The sequence below is a fragment of the Tympanuchus pallidicinctus genome, unplaced genomic scaffold, assembly GCF_026119805.1.
Source record: "Tympanuchus pallidicinctus isolate F22 unplaced genomic scaffold, pur_lepc_1.0 scaffold1, whole genome shotgun sequence".
Taxonomy (NCBI): domain Eukaryota; kingdom Metazoa; phylum Chordata; class Aves; order Galliformes; family Phasianidae; genus Tympanuchus; species Tympanuchus pallidicinctus.
In genome coordinates, this window is record NW_026294618.1 from 42,811,720 (window position 1) to 42,827,533 (window position 15,814).

A 15,814-nucleotide genomic window follows, 5' to 3' on the forward strand; every position below is an offset into this window, starting at 1 on the left:
AGCACATTTAGTTTACACTAATTATGCTGCATTGCAGCAAAACTCACTAAATGTCCATGCTCCCTGACATCAGCCCAATGGGCAAGTGACAGTAGCAAGAGCCAGCCAGCAAGAGCCACCACAAGCCACCAGGAACCACTGGCCACTGGACTAAGATGGGATGGGCACAGCTGTGCCACAGAGTGGAGGACTGAGCTGTGAGAAATGTGCTTATGTCTCAGAGGAGCTGATGGATGCCCCAGGAAATAAAATTGATCCCCTAAATCTGAGGAAGTGATATTACAAAAGTCAATAGGGAAATATCTTTTCTTAGATGCAGGGCAGGAATTTCACTCATTTCTCACATAAAGTTATCCTTACTCCTCAGGGACCTTCTGCACTTTTATATTACATTTTGAGCAATAATACTTATAAAAGATCCATGCCTTTCTGGCATTAACTGGAGTAGTTCTTAGGTTTCTGCCTTTAGGGACTTCAGGAACCACAGCTTCTGAAGATGCTCCAAGCTTTCATTTCCATACACAGGAGACATGTTTTTATTCAGACCACATTTTAACATTGGAATTGATGACATAAATAAAAGGATACTTATTTAATCATTATGTTCAGAAACAACAACCAAAAAAACAATGTGCATCACTGCTAGAGACCAAACAGTCCCTGCTGCCACCACTTCTCTTGTGAGAGGAAAAACTCTGATGCGGCCCAGATCCTTGCTTAAAACTCAGATGGGTTCAGAAGGGAAACCAGAGCCTTCCAACACATCTGGAGCAGAAATATGCTGGGAAGCTGCAGAGCATCCTAGAGCTCAGATCGTGGGAATATGGTGGGCAGGTCAGTGGGGCTGGGTGAGTGGGGCTGGACAGTAAGGCCTACTGGCTGCAGATTGTCACTACAGCACAGAGTTGCATTTGCCACAGTGAATTATACCTATAAATCATTTTTAAACAAACACAGTACTCTCACCTTTCAGAACTGTTTTGGCACACTTCCCCCCTACAATAAGCCACCATATCCTATTTTCCATACAATTTGCAGACCGTATTTGGCAGCAATCCTCCATTCATCACCTAAACACTTTAAACTGAGAATAAAAATGCTGCAGCTGACTTGCATGTCACTGTGTGTATACCTTGGGCAATACACTGCAAAATTGGACTGATGGGATGCCTGCTTAGCACACAAAAGATGAAAGATACCATAGGATGAACTTCCAGTGAGTTTGACCTTGTAAGTGCCAACACTAGCTGGAGGGAGCAATGGAAGGCAAATACACTGTTGCTGTCCACTATAAGCCTCCACAAGAGTAGTTTGGGACTGGAGAAGAGCGCATATGGAGCATTCACACCCGCACGTAGTGCTTTTTCTCCATGACACATTGTTTAGTGGTTCTTGAGATACCATTATTGTAATTTTTAATATGTCTGCTTCACAAAGTTGCCAACAAAGGTCCAACGTAGGATGGCAAAATCTTCCACTCCTGGCTATATTTCTTCTCACTTATTGGGACAGCAGTGTAAGCAGTGAAGACAACAGCTCACAGCTCCACAGAAGTGCCTGAAGCTGCTGAGGAAGAAGTGTCTGTACAGTCAGATTCAGGCATGCAGCATCCCTGATGCTGGCAAATCAACCACTCATGTCACGTTCTGACTTAGGACTGAGGTTTCCAAACTCGGTGGCATTGGGTGCTGGGAGGAATCTCTCAGTGCCTGAGGACTGTCCCAGTATGTGCATCAGTGGAGAAGCGGCTGGTAGCACCTGGTTTTCTGTGGAAAGGAAGAGATCTCTATCTCCTGCCACTTGCAGCATGCTCTCCTTCATGTTCTTCTAGAGGAGCAACCAAGGTGTCTACATGAGCCTAGTGAGGAGGGGTTGCTCTCTGTTACTCAGTCCTAAAAATCTCTCTAGCTCAAACACTTTCATAAACCCCACATAAGAGGTCCAGGTCAACTTTCTGCCCTGCAGAATTATTTCAAAATTGTTCAATAAAATGTTCCAGCTTTTGATAGCTTCTGCCAGTGAAAAAGTACAAGTCGTTATGAAACAGATAAAGTATCTACAGGTCCTAATTCACTCTGCACACACATACATAGGTGAAGGGGACATCAGTTTTGTTTTGTGTGACCATGTGTAGCAGAAGTGCTAGGTCATGGCTTGATTGAACACCTGGGGGAAGGCAAATTCCAAGGGAACTCAGGTGCATGCAGTGCACCTGAATGACCAGAAAGGGTGGAGCCAGGATCAACCCCCTCCCAGACCTTCTTTAAGGGCTGGCAGTAGAGGTGAGGGTATCTTGCTTGAGATCTCTACCTATGTGGGACCTTCTGAAGGTGAGCAGCTTTTTTTTCCTTTGTTTTTACATCTGCAGCTGCTGCAATTGGGTTTATCCTCACTTGCTGCAGCCTGAGACTCTGCTACCTTGCTATCATTGCTGTTTTCTATCATTTTGTGGCGTCACACCATGTCACTCAGAGATGTATTTATTATAAGCTTTTGGGACAATTGGTATGTATCTCTTAATGAAAGCTGTCTGAAATGGTAGGTTGAAATTCTCCTTGTATATCTTTTGGAAATCCAGGGTAAATGCCAAAGGATCAGGTGTGCTTAAGGCAGCTGTAGCAAGGGGAGCAAAGTCCACCACTGTGAATGCCTACCTCTGCATCTTAATGTCAGATTTTCTCTCCAGCACTGTGATTCAGTTGGGATCCAACACCACCAGTGTCATCACTGTGTCCCACACTCTTCAGCTGAAGTTATTTCCTGCACTCAAATTTTATCCTATTTTTGCCCTCAAGATTTCTTAGCTCATTTATCGTATCTTGCACGTGATGACTTTAACGCTCTTCATCCAGAAGATTGCCACACTTGCATAGAGCCTGCAAGGGGCTGAGGCAGGGTGCCTCAAGCAGCACATGATGATGAATGGAGCCCTGTAAACACCTGGAGGGGTCTCAGACTTTATGTAGTTTTCCTTTCTCTTTCTTCCCAGTTTGCACTCTCTCCTGAGCACTCTCAGGCTTTCCTAGTGTGTCATTTCTGCCCTGATGCTTTAATGCTCTTGTGCTGACTGTCAGCCTGTGCTGCTTTCTAGCAAACAGAAGGCAGTGGGACGCAGTATCAAGTTTTTCACTGCCCTGAAATTAGCATAAGAAGCTCATCAGCTATGAGTGCAGGCAAATGTGACCTTTTCAGAAGCTGGTTTTATTTATACATTCTGTTGTCATTAATTCCTCTGTTGCTAAAATCTATTAGAAAAGAGTGGTGCACAGCCTTACGTGGCTCATCCTGGATGGAGACATGTCTGGTGGCTGTAGGAGATTCCTGTCACATGGGACTGTGCAAGATTGCATAGGAATGAGTTTAGAAGAACAGCTCACTTCCAAATTCACTGTAATGACTCAACAAGAAGCTTTGGTTCATCCTGCTTTTCCCCATTTTTTTCAGCAGGGAATGCTCCTTCTTGCCATCTTCCAGACCTTGTACCCAGACAATCTTTCTTTTTTCTCCCTGGAGGCACAGGAGCGTTCTTCCCTTTCCTGTGGAGGTGTTGGGAACACAGATGACACCAAGGTCCCCACACAGCAGCCTAGGGCTGGCTTGAGCGGTAGTTGCATCAAAGCATAGGATAGCTATGCTCTGCCCCAGCTCACGTTTGTTTAAAATAGGGCCAGTGCTGGTAGGAATTCAGGAAGAGGGGAGGAGGGGGGGGGGGGGGGGGTGAACCAAATGAAAAACAAAACCTCATCAGTTATCTGAACTTTGGGGCTAAGCAGCAGCAAAATGTTACTTTTGCCCTCTGGGTAGGAGCCAGCAAGCTGCTCTCAGCCCGAGGGCCCTGCTTCTCCCCCAGGCTGGCAGGTACAGGAAGAAGATAAGGGAATAATTCACATTTATGAACCACGACAGTTCAGCAGCCTCTCCTGCTACCAGGGCACTGACTGAAATACCGGTGTCAGCTTCCTGTGACACCGTATTACCCTAGGAGCTCTCAGCAGGTCAGAGATACAGTACCAAGCTGATGGGCCTCACCTGAGCAGACCTTTCTTTCCAACAATGACAAGCAACCTCATTTCTTTGCTGACTCAGCATCAGTCTCCTTTGTCAACAGCCTGACACAGTGATGGTGTACAAATAATGGCTGAGGACATGAGATCAATAATATTTTTTTGCAATATTGTCTCCCTGTTTAATAACCTCATTTAATTAAAAATCACCTGTGGCAACCATAGCAGGTAGATTTAATATAAGTTCTGAAACACCTGTGATAGCATGAATTCATCATCTGTTAATGAAAATATCTCTGAATTTCAAGGCTTGTCCTCAGAGTTTGCTTTCCAGTCACTGCATGGAGCAAGGGAACGAGTGTGGTGAGGGTCCCTCAGAAAGAGAGGGCAACCCATGCATGTAGATGGCTACATATGGCTGGACCCACTCTGCCCCACTGGCTGATATGGAATGAAAGTTGCTCACCCTGGGTAGCAGGAGAAGCAGAAAGGTCAAATTCATGTAAAAAAACATGACTTTGAGGCATGGTATGACTTCACCTCACTGGGGTTTGTGGACTTTTGCTTTTAGTATTGTGGACTCTCTCCAATACTCACTGTGAAACTCAGTCAAAACCACCAGGCTTCACCTTCATGTTGGTAGGAAGCCATAAACACAGAGGCTCTGGAGCCCGGATTTTGCAAATAAATAAAGCAACTATCTGCTTGGCATAGCCACTGAGGATGCGGTGACAGATGGGTAACAACATAACTCTCACCCCAAAGCAGGCTGGCTGCACCAGCTGTATGTCAGCAGTTGAGGAGGGCTGTGGGATGGGGTGAGATTCCCCTGTGGCCTGCTGGACGCTGTGACCTCCCTCCCCACGCTGCAGGGAAAACTGAGCACCAGCACCAGAGTGGTGCTTTACGTTGCTTTGCTGGGTACCCCTTTGAATGACTGAACTAGAGTGAATAATAAGTATTTAGATACGTTATGTTCTATTCCCTCATAGGAAGGCAATTTGTTTAGATAACTTCCATTAATGTTGAAGGGAGTCATTCACATAAAATCTAAGCATGTTAATGGCCAGCTAGCCTCCCCTGCGTAGTGTTTTGTGGTGCTGCATTTAGTGAGCGCAGTATAAGCACGGCTGGCTTGATATGCAAATAAATTCAAGTATTTACTGAGCCATAAGAGACAGTTACTAGGCAAATCTCTCATTCATCGTTTATGCAGAAATAGATGGATGCTGCCGGATGAAATCAGGAGATAAACACTATAAACATTTTTCTAAGGTAATGGGGAAGGATACTGAGCTCCTGCGTGTACATAAATAATGGTCACTAGCAGTTTTTTTGCAACATCTTCTCCCCGATTTATTTTCGCTCTGTCTTTACTGCGTGTCTGCCACCCCCTGAGGATCACTGTTCCCTGCTGGGCTGCATTCCTAGTGAAAGCTATGGGTCTTTTCCCTAGAAATCCCTGCAAGCTTAAAGTCCTTCACTGTCCCTGTTGTGGGCTCCAGGCTGGTGTGTCTGTACAAGCTGGAGGGCACAGTGGTGAGAACATTGGTAATATGGCACCAGAGCAGCCACTGAGGCTCATGGTTGATGTCAGAGGGTCAGGCCACCTAGAGATCACTGTCTAGCACAGTTTGGTTTTTAGACAGATAAATCTGGATTGATTTCTAGATTGCTGGGCTTTATGTGAAGCATTTGAGTGGCACATTCCCTCCAGCAGTGGGTTTATATGCCTCAACACTAGCTGGAGGCTCTTGGGATAGCAATGATCACAAGTCTCAATAAATCTGGTGCAAGATGAGGTCTTGGTCTAGAATTTAAGCCAATGCTGCTAAGGGCTTTAATACCATCAAGGACTTCTGTGTTGTGTGGACATGACTTTCCAGCTATCTAGGGTGGGCCAACGCACATCAGCATGGTATCCTCAGCCAGCTACCTCCAGCTGGCCTGCTTCTTCAGAGGGGTGTCGGGGAGGTGTTTACCTCTGGGGATCTGCATTGCCAGGACATTCCAATTTACAGAACTGCCTATCCATCACATACACGTTAGGTGAGGGGAGCAGGAAATCAGGGACTATCTCCTTGCCCTGTGGAGTTGTGACAGAGGGAAACGTAGTGGGAAATGTGAGGGTGAGGTGGAGATGAGGATGAAAGAGGGATGGAAAGCAAATCCTGTCCTTGACATCTTGTGCCCCAAACGAACACAGCAAACTGAACAGTCAGAGAGCAAAGGGCTGGCATTTATAGCAGCATTTTTCCCGTAGGATGGGAATCACCTCTGAAGATGGGGTCAGGATAAACTGCAGGGCAGCAGCAAACTGCTCAGTTCAAGAGGAATTATTCATCCTTCAGCGTAGCATAATTACACATCCAGACTGTCTCTGGGCAATTCTTTATTCTGGCCAAATTTACACTAGTTCCTAAAGGGAGCAGTCAATCTTAATGAACGACTTACAGTTTCATCATCTTTGTAAGGTTTTATTACAGAAGTGAAATATCAGAACTTTGCATCTTTAATTAGTAGAATTTAACCCTAGCTTCCCTGCATATTACTTTTTTTTGTGTGTGTGTGTCAGTCTTTTCATTCCCATCAATAAGAAAACTTGGTGAAAAGATGCTTCCTAGATTGTAGGTTATTTTCATTTCATGAATCAACAGACACTGCCTTCAGTGCACCCAGTCATTGTGATTCTGTTTCACAGAGCAGTATATAGCCCCCTAACACATAGACACACAGTTTCCAATAAGCATTCTTATGACACAGTGCAACAAGGAGAAAATTTTCTTCTCGTTCACAGAAAAACAATTCCTCGTGGTGCAACTTGCTACTACACAACTAATGCACGCCATTCATTGTTCTCTTTCAGAGGAGGCTGGAGTATCTTTATCTTCAGGAGTAAACCAATAACTGCTCATTCACTCTGCTGGTAGACCTGTGGTGACCACCACCTGTGAAGTGCTTTGCCACCCTAATGGTCAGAGGGAGAGCTCAGCTGGGAGCGCTCTTTGTAAATTCAGCTGACTCCTCCTTTGCACCATTTTTAAGCTGTAGGAAGAGAAGTAGGGCAGGATTTCAGGGAACTGGGGTACTTCTCCTCACCATTGTGTTTTTCTCTTCAAAGAACACTGTTGCACCCTAAAACATACTTTGTTAAAGTGATCTAAAACCCCCTGCTGTCAGGGCTTCTCCTTTAAATCTGGAAGAAGGAAGATAGATGTTTGAGAGAGACCAGTGTAAGGTCACACCTCAGCCTGCAGAAGCTTGGACTGTCAATTGTGTACTGTGATGAGGTGCTCTGTAGTTGTTTCACTGTTAAAATAGTATTTCAAAAGATACTTTTTGTGGTAACACAATGCTAAGGAAAGGACTGGGGAAAAGTCCTGCTGCACTTTTCTTCTCGTGAGGTACCAGAGGCAGGTGAGGAACCTCAGGGCATGGCAGTCCTTGTCCTAGGAAGAAAGCTGCCTCTTCCTGCCTGCTCTTTTCCACAAAAAGTTTGAAAGTGTTCAAGTTAAGCATATCTAAATGAATTGATCACTGTCTCAATTACATGTGATATCAACAAAGCATTTATCAGTGCTGCAGTGTTTCTGACCTGGTGCAGCATATCAACTTCAGGTATGACTGATAGCTCTTTGTCTTGCCACACTTCCACAATCCCATGCCAGCATTCCCCTGGCACCTCTCTGACCTGAGCAGCATATGCACCAACCAAGTAACTTTTAAGATGGAGCAGAGGGATTCTGCCTCGCTGGGAAAATTGCTGTGGCAGCTTAAAGTGAGTAGTCACTGCAGCCTGCAGGGCCGGAGCCCTTGACCAGCACCTGGCCCCATGACACACGTTTTCATCTCCCCGCCTGTCCCCCAGCATCACACAGGGACCGTGCTGACCAACCCCAACCCTGGCTGCATGCAGCTAGATGTGATTGGTAGCGCGCAGGGACAGGGGGCTGCAAGAACTGCTTGCACAGAGTGCAAAGTGGCACAAAGACACTTTTTAGTCTGCATCCCCACACCCACAAATGACACCATTCCTACAGTTTCTGGCTATTTAGCCCCTCACTGTGCCTAATTCTAAAAGCCCTTGGTCTATCCTTGAGCAAAACACCTCCAGAAGCCTCTTAAAAGAAAATCAGCACTAAACAGAAGCCCCCCCCTCATGCAGAGAATTTAAACTTTCCCCCATAGATTGCTGGGTGCCCTGCCCATACCCAAACAAGCCCTGTATGCACCCAACCAGTCCCATCTGACAGACCACTGCCATCAGCCCACTGCGGGGTTACTCACGGACCTGTGCTGGCCTTCACCAGTGGCAGACGAGGCACGGGCTGTGGGCCGGACAGCAGCTGACAGGACTGACAGGTCGTGTGTGCATCTCCTCCTGGCGCAGGGTCCTTCCCCAGTTTGTCCTGGAAGCACCTGGAAGATGAGCACAAACAGCACTGCTGAGATGTGCTCCTTGGTATTTGGGGACAAGCTGGCACACCAACAGAATCGCTTCCTTTAGTTGCAGGAACAAGGGACAATTAGTCTCTGCATCTGCTCTGAAGATGGGACGGGCACCAGGACGTCGGCACCTGACACCTCCCACAGGCTCCACTGAGGAGCTGCGAAGTTAATGCGCGTGCAAGCAGAACGGAAACTGCTCAAACCGGGCTCAACAGCAGGAATCAGGCAGAGAAAAAAATAAGAAGAAAAAGCATGCTTTCCCCTTACCTATCGCCTCTGTTAGAAGCCTGGGCAGTGCCTTTAGAGTGCCTGGGCGTCTGGAGCCGCTGGGCACAGGACTTTCAGCACATGCACACAGAGCCCAGCACAAGCCATCTTCTCCTGCCTCCTAGCACCATGCGAGCCTCCAGCGGCTCCGCTCTCCAGCTGCAAACATCTCATTAGACTAATGCATTCAGCACAGGCAGAAAACTCGATTTACCATAGCTACAGCAATGAATTTCCATTACGATGACAGCTTCAACCACATCATGTCCGGAAAACCAGCCAACCACTGCCTTTTAAAGAACGCACAGATTTTACACACAGAAAACGGGGGGCCGTGTATGGTGTTCCCTTTCTCTTTGCAGCTAAACGGAGAACACATTGCCATGTCTGTGCATGTCAGAACTCCGCGAGCCGAAAGGTGGAGGCATCCGGACGCTTTGCAGGCAGCTGTACCCTGCGCAGCGGTGCGGTGAGCAGCGCCCGTGTTTGCAACATTTCTGTTTTAGCTACCCCTCCTCTGTTGCCATAGAAACCAGCCTGTATCATAGTCTCTTTGTCCCGATCATGCAGTAGCGTGGCCCAATGTTGAGCTCACAATGGGGAGGACCACTCGCTCTGTTATTTTGGAGCATTATTTTTCCAATTATTTAAATGGGAGCCGGGAGCAGCACTCGGGACCTTTGTGCCAGCGGTGCCGTGAGTGCGTGGGTACAGCCTGTCACTGCCTTTCCAGTTGCTCACCTGTGAGAAGGAGCCGAGTCCGTCCTTATTCATCACATCTCTAGGAGCTCTCACCTAAAAACAGAAAAAGAAAGCCCGTAATACTTCAAAAAAATAAGGGTCATAACAACCCTGTCACGCTCCATTGCCTGCTCTTGATCAGATTACACCAGCGAAGGGGTTTGTCGCAGTTGTTTGCACATCTCCCCACTGCCCACTTCACACGCTCACGTACATCGTTAACACGGCGTTTGCTGCAGAATGTGCTTCTCGCCTCCCTTCATTCTCATTAATGTGAAGGCTTCATCAGAGGTCTCGTGGCTGTGGTCCATGCTCTGTGGTGCACCAGCCTGGCTTTGCTGGCTTTAGAATCATAGAATCGTTAAGGTTGGAAAAGACCACCAAGATCACCTAGTCCAACCCTAACCCACCCCCACCATGCCCACTGGCTGTGTCACTCAGTGCCACATCTCCATGTTACACCTCCAGGGACAGTGACTCTGCCACCTCCCTGGGCAGCCAGTGGCACCAAAGTCAGGAAGAGCTGCACCTGGGAGAGGTCTCCTGCTTTTACAGCAGAGATGGTTTAGGGGGGCTGCTGGTGCCCTGTCAGCATGGACAGGGGTGAAGCTGAGGAAGAAGAGGAAGAGACAGGCACCCAGCCCCTGTACCCTCCCACCAGCATCAGCCATTAGTAAGAACACGTACCTGCAGGACAGCTGGTGCTCTGCCCATAGCCGGAGAAAAGCTTTGTGCCCCTAAAGTGAAAAAAACAAAACACAACACAAGCAACAGAAGTTCAGTAGATGTTAGGGAAACAAGGCTGCCTTTTTCTTTCTTTTGCTTACATTTCTATAAATTCAGCAGATAGTGTAGATTGGAAAAAAATGTATTATTAACAGAGAATGGAATCAATTGTTTTCTACATTCCTCTACTGGTGTCAGAAACCCACAGTGTTTGCAAAGGTGCTGGGTAAAATGGCACAGCTCAGTCTTCATTCCGAGTCTCTTTTCTCCCTCCTTTTTTTTTTTTTTTTTTTTTTTTTTTAAATTTTTATTTTGTTGCTGTTGTTGTTGTTGTTGTCTGCTCTGTTCTTAAATCAGGGCCAAAGGGACACACTTACAGATTCCACTACAAGAGTAAAGTGGAATGAAGCTGGAAACATATACGGATCTCAGTTGTACATTCCGTCACAGGATAAATGGGGAAAAAGTGATTAAAAATAAATAATCAACACAAGACCTTTCCAACAGCATGTCTGTTTAAAACACTGTGTGAGACTCTTTGCCATCCCTGTTGCTTCCCATTTCCTCAGCAGCTCAGTGTGGCTGCAGCTCATCACACCCACTGCTGGCACGTCACAAACACAACAACACAACATCAAAAACACAAACTCTGTCTCCCTTCTTTGCTGAGTCCTGCATTCCCCTTCATGCTCTGTTCGTTGTTGGGCAGAGCCTGGAGGTGGATGAAGCTTTTAGGGCACCCAGCATGAGGCAAGGGCAGCTCTTACCAGCTCACACCAGGTCAGGCAGGAGCTGCTGGGTGCCATGTCTCCCGGATCACACCAAACCTCCGTCCCTAGCAGTGAAAGCACCACCAACACTGATATACTCCCACAGAACGCCGTTTCACTTCGAGCATCACCCTGTAATTTATATGATTTGATTGCTTAAACAATTATTTGCAGATTTCTACAAAATCATTCAGGTTAAGAGAGAAAGGAAATTAAAATTCCCTCATGCATGTGCATCCCATCAGGCATGCGGGCACAAGACCAACAGGACATGGCCTGGGATGCTGGAGCTGCCACCAGAGGGCAGGTTTTGTAATTTGTTTGGTTTTTTATTACACTTACTGATTTAAAAACATCTTAACAGCTCTTTTATTGCTGTGTTAAAGACCTCAGAAAGGCAATACAGTAACGTGGCATCCTCAGTGATAGAAGAAATAACCCTTCAGAGCTGCAGAAATAATGTCTTCCCCCCCTTCCACACTTGTTTTAGGCAAACCCCAAGACTGACAGCACCCAAAAAGCAGAGTACTTGGACAAAATTGCCCACATCTGAAGCATGCAAGTGAAATAAAGTGCAATAAGCATGGACAGACCTGGAGCATCAGCACACCTTGCTGCAGCTAAGGAAAAGAGTTCCCTTCACACCTCTAGGCTAGGGCCTGACTCAAATGGTCACTTTCCACCTGTTTATACAGCATGGACTTCCCATGGACCATGTCTGCTGGCCCCGTGCTAGCAGTGGTATTCAAATCCTGATGCAGCTCCAGGAGCAGAGCAAGAAGCTCATGTATCTCTCTGCTGCTTTGCTAACGCTACTCACATGCTGAGGTTTCCAAATCTGTGCCCACCAGAATGGATGCACATTGCACAGCACAGCACAGGTCCTTTGCTCAGCACTGAGCCCAGATGTTGGTCAGAGCATCTTGCTCCTGAAACACCAAGGTGATGGCAATTGCTGCATTGCGCTCTGTGTGAAGATCAAGGAAGACTCAGGATTATTTTTTGCATGACTTTCCATTGCTAATTACGTTAGCCATGCCTGACAAGGATAAGGCACTGAAAGGCTGAATTAGAAACTCTTCACTGCTTCTGCACCAGGATTGTTGTTTGTGAGGCAATACACCGAAACGTCAGCTTCTTATTGTGAGAGCTGCAGCAATGCCCAGACAGAGCCAACTCAACTGAACAAAGGGAAATAAGGTTCAAGAAGAAAACACCTACCTGTGCCTACCTGTGCTGTAGAGAACCTGCACTTTGGCAGGGGGGTTGGACTCGATGATCTCTGGAGGTCCCTTCCAACCCCTACAATTCTGTGATTCTGTGATTCCCATAATCTGGGAAATTTCCAGAATTTGAGTAAGCAGCACCTTAGCTCTAACTTTTGGCTGTTGCATAGCATGGGACTGTGAGGTGAGAAGTGCTATGTTCTTAACAAGTGAATGGGGTCTATGTTCACAAATGCCATGAGGAATGGCTCAGGGAAAAGATAATGGAAGCAAAGATCTCAACATCTTGTCTTCCAAGCACCTTTCACAAGTAACTCACCTAAAACAGCACGGCTGGGCAGTAATTGTGTCTGTGTAGTGATTAAAAAACAAAATCCTCCAGATTTTTTCCAGAGGATATAATGCTGCGATACCCAAAGGGATGGGGATAATAACGATGGGTGTTGCACCTGAGCAGGGTGACGGGCAAGAAACCATTCCCAGCAAGAGGTTTGATCACCAGAGTGTGCTCTGGAACCTCTCATGGCTGCAGCAGGGTGAAGAAAACAACCCTTCCCTGCAGCAGGCCACAGGCAGAGGGCTGAGGCTGCCATCATGTGAAGATCTTACGGCCTGCCAGCAATGGCAGCCTCATGAGCAGCCTCTTACCAGTACATCCAAGGCCAGAAAGATAGATTTTTCACCTTGGCTGTAAAAGCAGTAAAAATACACGCCTTCATATATGTTTGCATACTCATTTTCCTTAATTCAATGGAAAAAAAATAAAATCAGTTGCTATCCAAATTCACTGTAATTATCTCTCTTTTTTTTTTCTCTTGGCAAGTGCTATATTCAGTCTATATGCATGCGTAGTTATACTATAGTCTATCTATTTTTTAAATTACATATGGCAGCCTCATTTATAGATCTTAATTAGCCAGGGATTTGGACTGCCACCATCAATGGGGAGTTGCATGGTGTTTGCACACAAACTCAGCCGAGGAACTCCCCACACAGCATCTGCTGGTGCTTCCAGGGACAGGGGGAGCTCCAATCCCAGCTTTGGTGCTTTGGGAAGTACAGAAGAGAAGGAAGCATAGTTTAGACCCAAGCATCTCAAAGCTGCATGAAATTGGGAATTGCCAGACAGGCTCTGCTGTCCTTCTCCCATGCGCAGCTCTGCAGAGAGCTGTCAGTTCCCATCACAGGGATGCAATTATGTGACCTAGCAAAGAAGGTTTAAGCTTTGCAAGTGGCCTCTGCTCAGTGCCTGAGATGGGATGAATTTTCTTTCTAGCTGTGGAATAGCTGCTAACAGAAAAAGAATAAAAAAAAAACCAGAGTCAAAGCATCTTTCACAGAAGTTATCTGAGCCAGTCAATTAATTGCTCAAAGTTGAATTTCAGAAATCACACTGTGGTTGTAATAAAACTAATCTAATTTCAGTGATGATGTTTCTGAAATAAAAGGTTTGATTTTAGGATTTTCCTTATGTTCCCCCTCCTCCGCTGTTTTGACACTTCCATCCTTTTCAGGCTGGCACGATGTGCATACCAACAAGCTCTGCTTGCGTCTAACAAGCTGAATTATTTTATCACTGCCTAGCCTACAACCTCACATCTACAGAGACCTGCAGCACAAAGGCTGGTGTCAACCTCCACATCGGTGCTGTTGTAATATTTAACACTCAGCACTTACATGGAGACTCAAAGCAAGGCGATGATTAATTGCTGTCATTCCCGCAGGTCTCCCAGGCTCACATTTGACCAAGGAGGGCACGCTTCCCTTTTAAGAGATGCTGGGATTGGAACAACACAGCTCTATTTTTGGCTTTAATTGGCTTTTAGCAGCGAGCGTAGGGCTTGCTGCACTGGGCAGGTCTCTCTGAGCAGGGCAGACAGCTCACCTGGCTCGCTGCTGCCATGGTGCCAGCTCACAGACATTGCTGAAGGCATCTCTTGAGGTCCTGCTGCAGGAGGGCAGGGAGGCCCGAGGCTTCTGCAGCCTGTGTGCTGTGTACAAGACCAGGAGAATAGCCAGTTGTCGTGTGCCTGAATTTGTTTGGAGGCCCCTGCACAGCTGGGTGTGTCAAACAGATCGAAGCCCCACGCAAGGCAAAGGCAGGACTACCACATTTCATCTCTTCATTTCAAAAGGACCCAAGCGATTGTCACCTGGGCCTCTGAACCTCGCCACTCTGTCATGGACAGTGCCTATTTTACAGCCATTACAGTCTAATCTCATCTAATGTGATTTACACATGGTAATTAATGGAGCTTCAGCTGTAAAGAAATCGGTCATTCAATTTGAGTTTAATTTACTGCACATGCATACATTAGACAGCACAAATTCCATAGCTGTGATCAAGGCATGGAGAAATGATTGCATGCTGTGAAAGAAAAAATAAAACAGACAATAAACAACATGCTGCTGGCCTTCCACACCTCTTACAGTCAGGAGGATGGCATCTCAGCTCAGGTCACAGAATGGCTGGGGTTTGGAGGGATCCTAAAGACAGCGAGCAGGGTTGCCACCCATTAGATCAGGTTGTCCAGGGCCCCATTAATCATTAATCAACTTCCCATTAGGTGTAACCCATTTCTGTAGAATTTAAAGGAATAGCCAGCCTTCCAGAACTGCTGTTGAACTTGGCCCAGGAAGTCTGAAAACGAATACATCCATTAACATAATACCAAAACCATTATATGGGAAGAAAAGACAAACTCTTATTCTTTCATAATAAAATGTATCTCAAAGGTCTAGATCTTACACTTCAACTGTCCCTAGAAAGCCCTTACCATCACTGCTCAGCCTTCACTTGAGCACCAGTCAGGGTGTCCTGCAGCAGTGGCCCCAACCATTCAACTGTGAATTCCAATTCACCCAGTGTTTAACACCAGTGTTAGATAGAAAAAAAAATGTCAGTCCCCAGCTGCAAACACAGCCAACAAAATTCCCAGGAAACGCTGCTCTACGGTTCCTACTGTCAGGAAATAGGATGTAATTCTAGCTCAGCCTAGGGACGTGATCCTGCAACCATGTTTTTTTCTTGGGTTTCTCTCCAGAACATACGAGCTCCTCCAGCTTTGTCCCATTAGGCTGGTAATGTTGCTTGCATAAAAAGGAAAGCACTCACACCTTGTTTGGAAGAAATAGCAGGCGATTTTAAAACAATTACTCAAAGTGGCCCGTGAAGTCTCCTTTGTGCCATTAAATTTGACATCAGCAATGTAACTTCCCTGTTTAATTATCAGAGCATACATGTGGAAGGGTTGTACACAGAAGGTGAGAGGGCTCCTTGATTCAGCACACATTTGAAATTACATTCTAAGTAGAGTGTAAGTAACTTGGCTTAAAAAGATTATAATTAGCCTTACAATCTATTATGCTAATTAGGTTTATTATAATTTTCATTGCTGGTAACTGTTCCACTAGTTAACTGAGTGACAAAGATAAATGATATCTGCAGAAAATTATTTCTTCCATCTAAATAATGGCTAGATATCCAATGGGAGCAATTTTGGTATCACGTCTGGAGTTCAATCCCTAGCTGAAATCGCCCAAAGTTATCCCATGCACCTTTTTTTGTGTTTGGTCCCTGACTTCCTAAGGCCCCAGTATGACACAGGCAATGAAGAAGATGCTCAAACAG

The 15,814-nt window shown here is 46.1% G+C and overlaps 1 protein-coding gene across 1 annotated transcript in view; it reads right to left on the reverse strand.

Annotated features, from left to right (window-relative positions):
- SCML4 (Scm polycomb group protein like 4) overlaps positions 1-8,480 on the reverse strand; it is a 55,933-nt gene extending 47,453 nt beyond the window's left edge. The window contains exon 1 of the mRNA XM_052690081.1: positions 8,296-8,480. The gene's annotated coding sequence lies outside the window, so the exon portion shown is untranslated. The remainder of the gene's footprint in view (positions 1-8,295) is intronic.
- Positions 8,481-15,814: the final 7,334 nt, after the last annotated feature.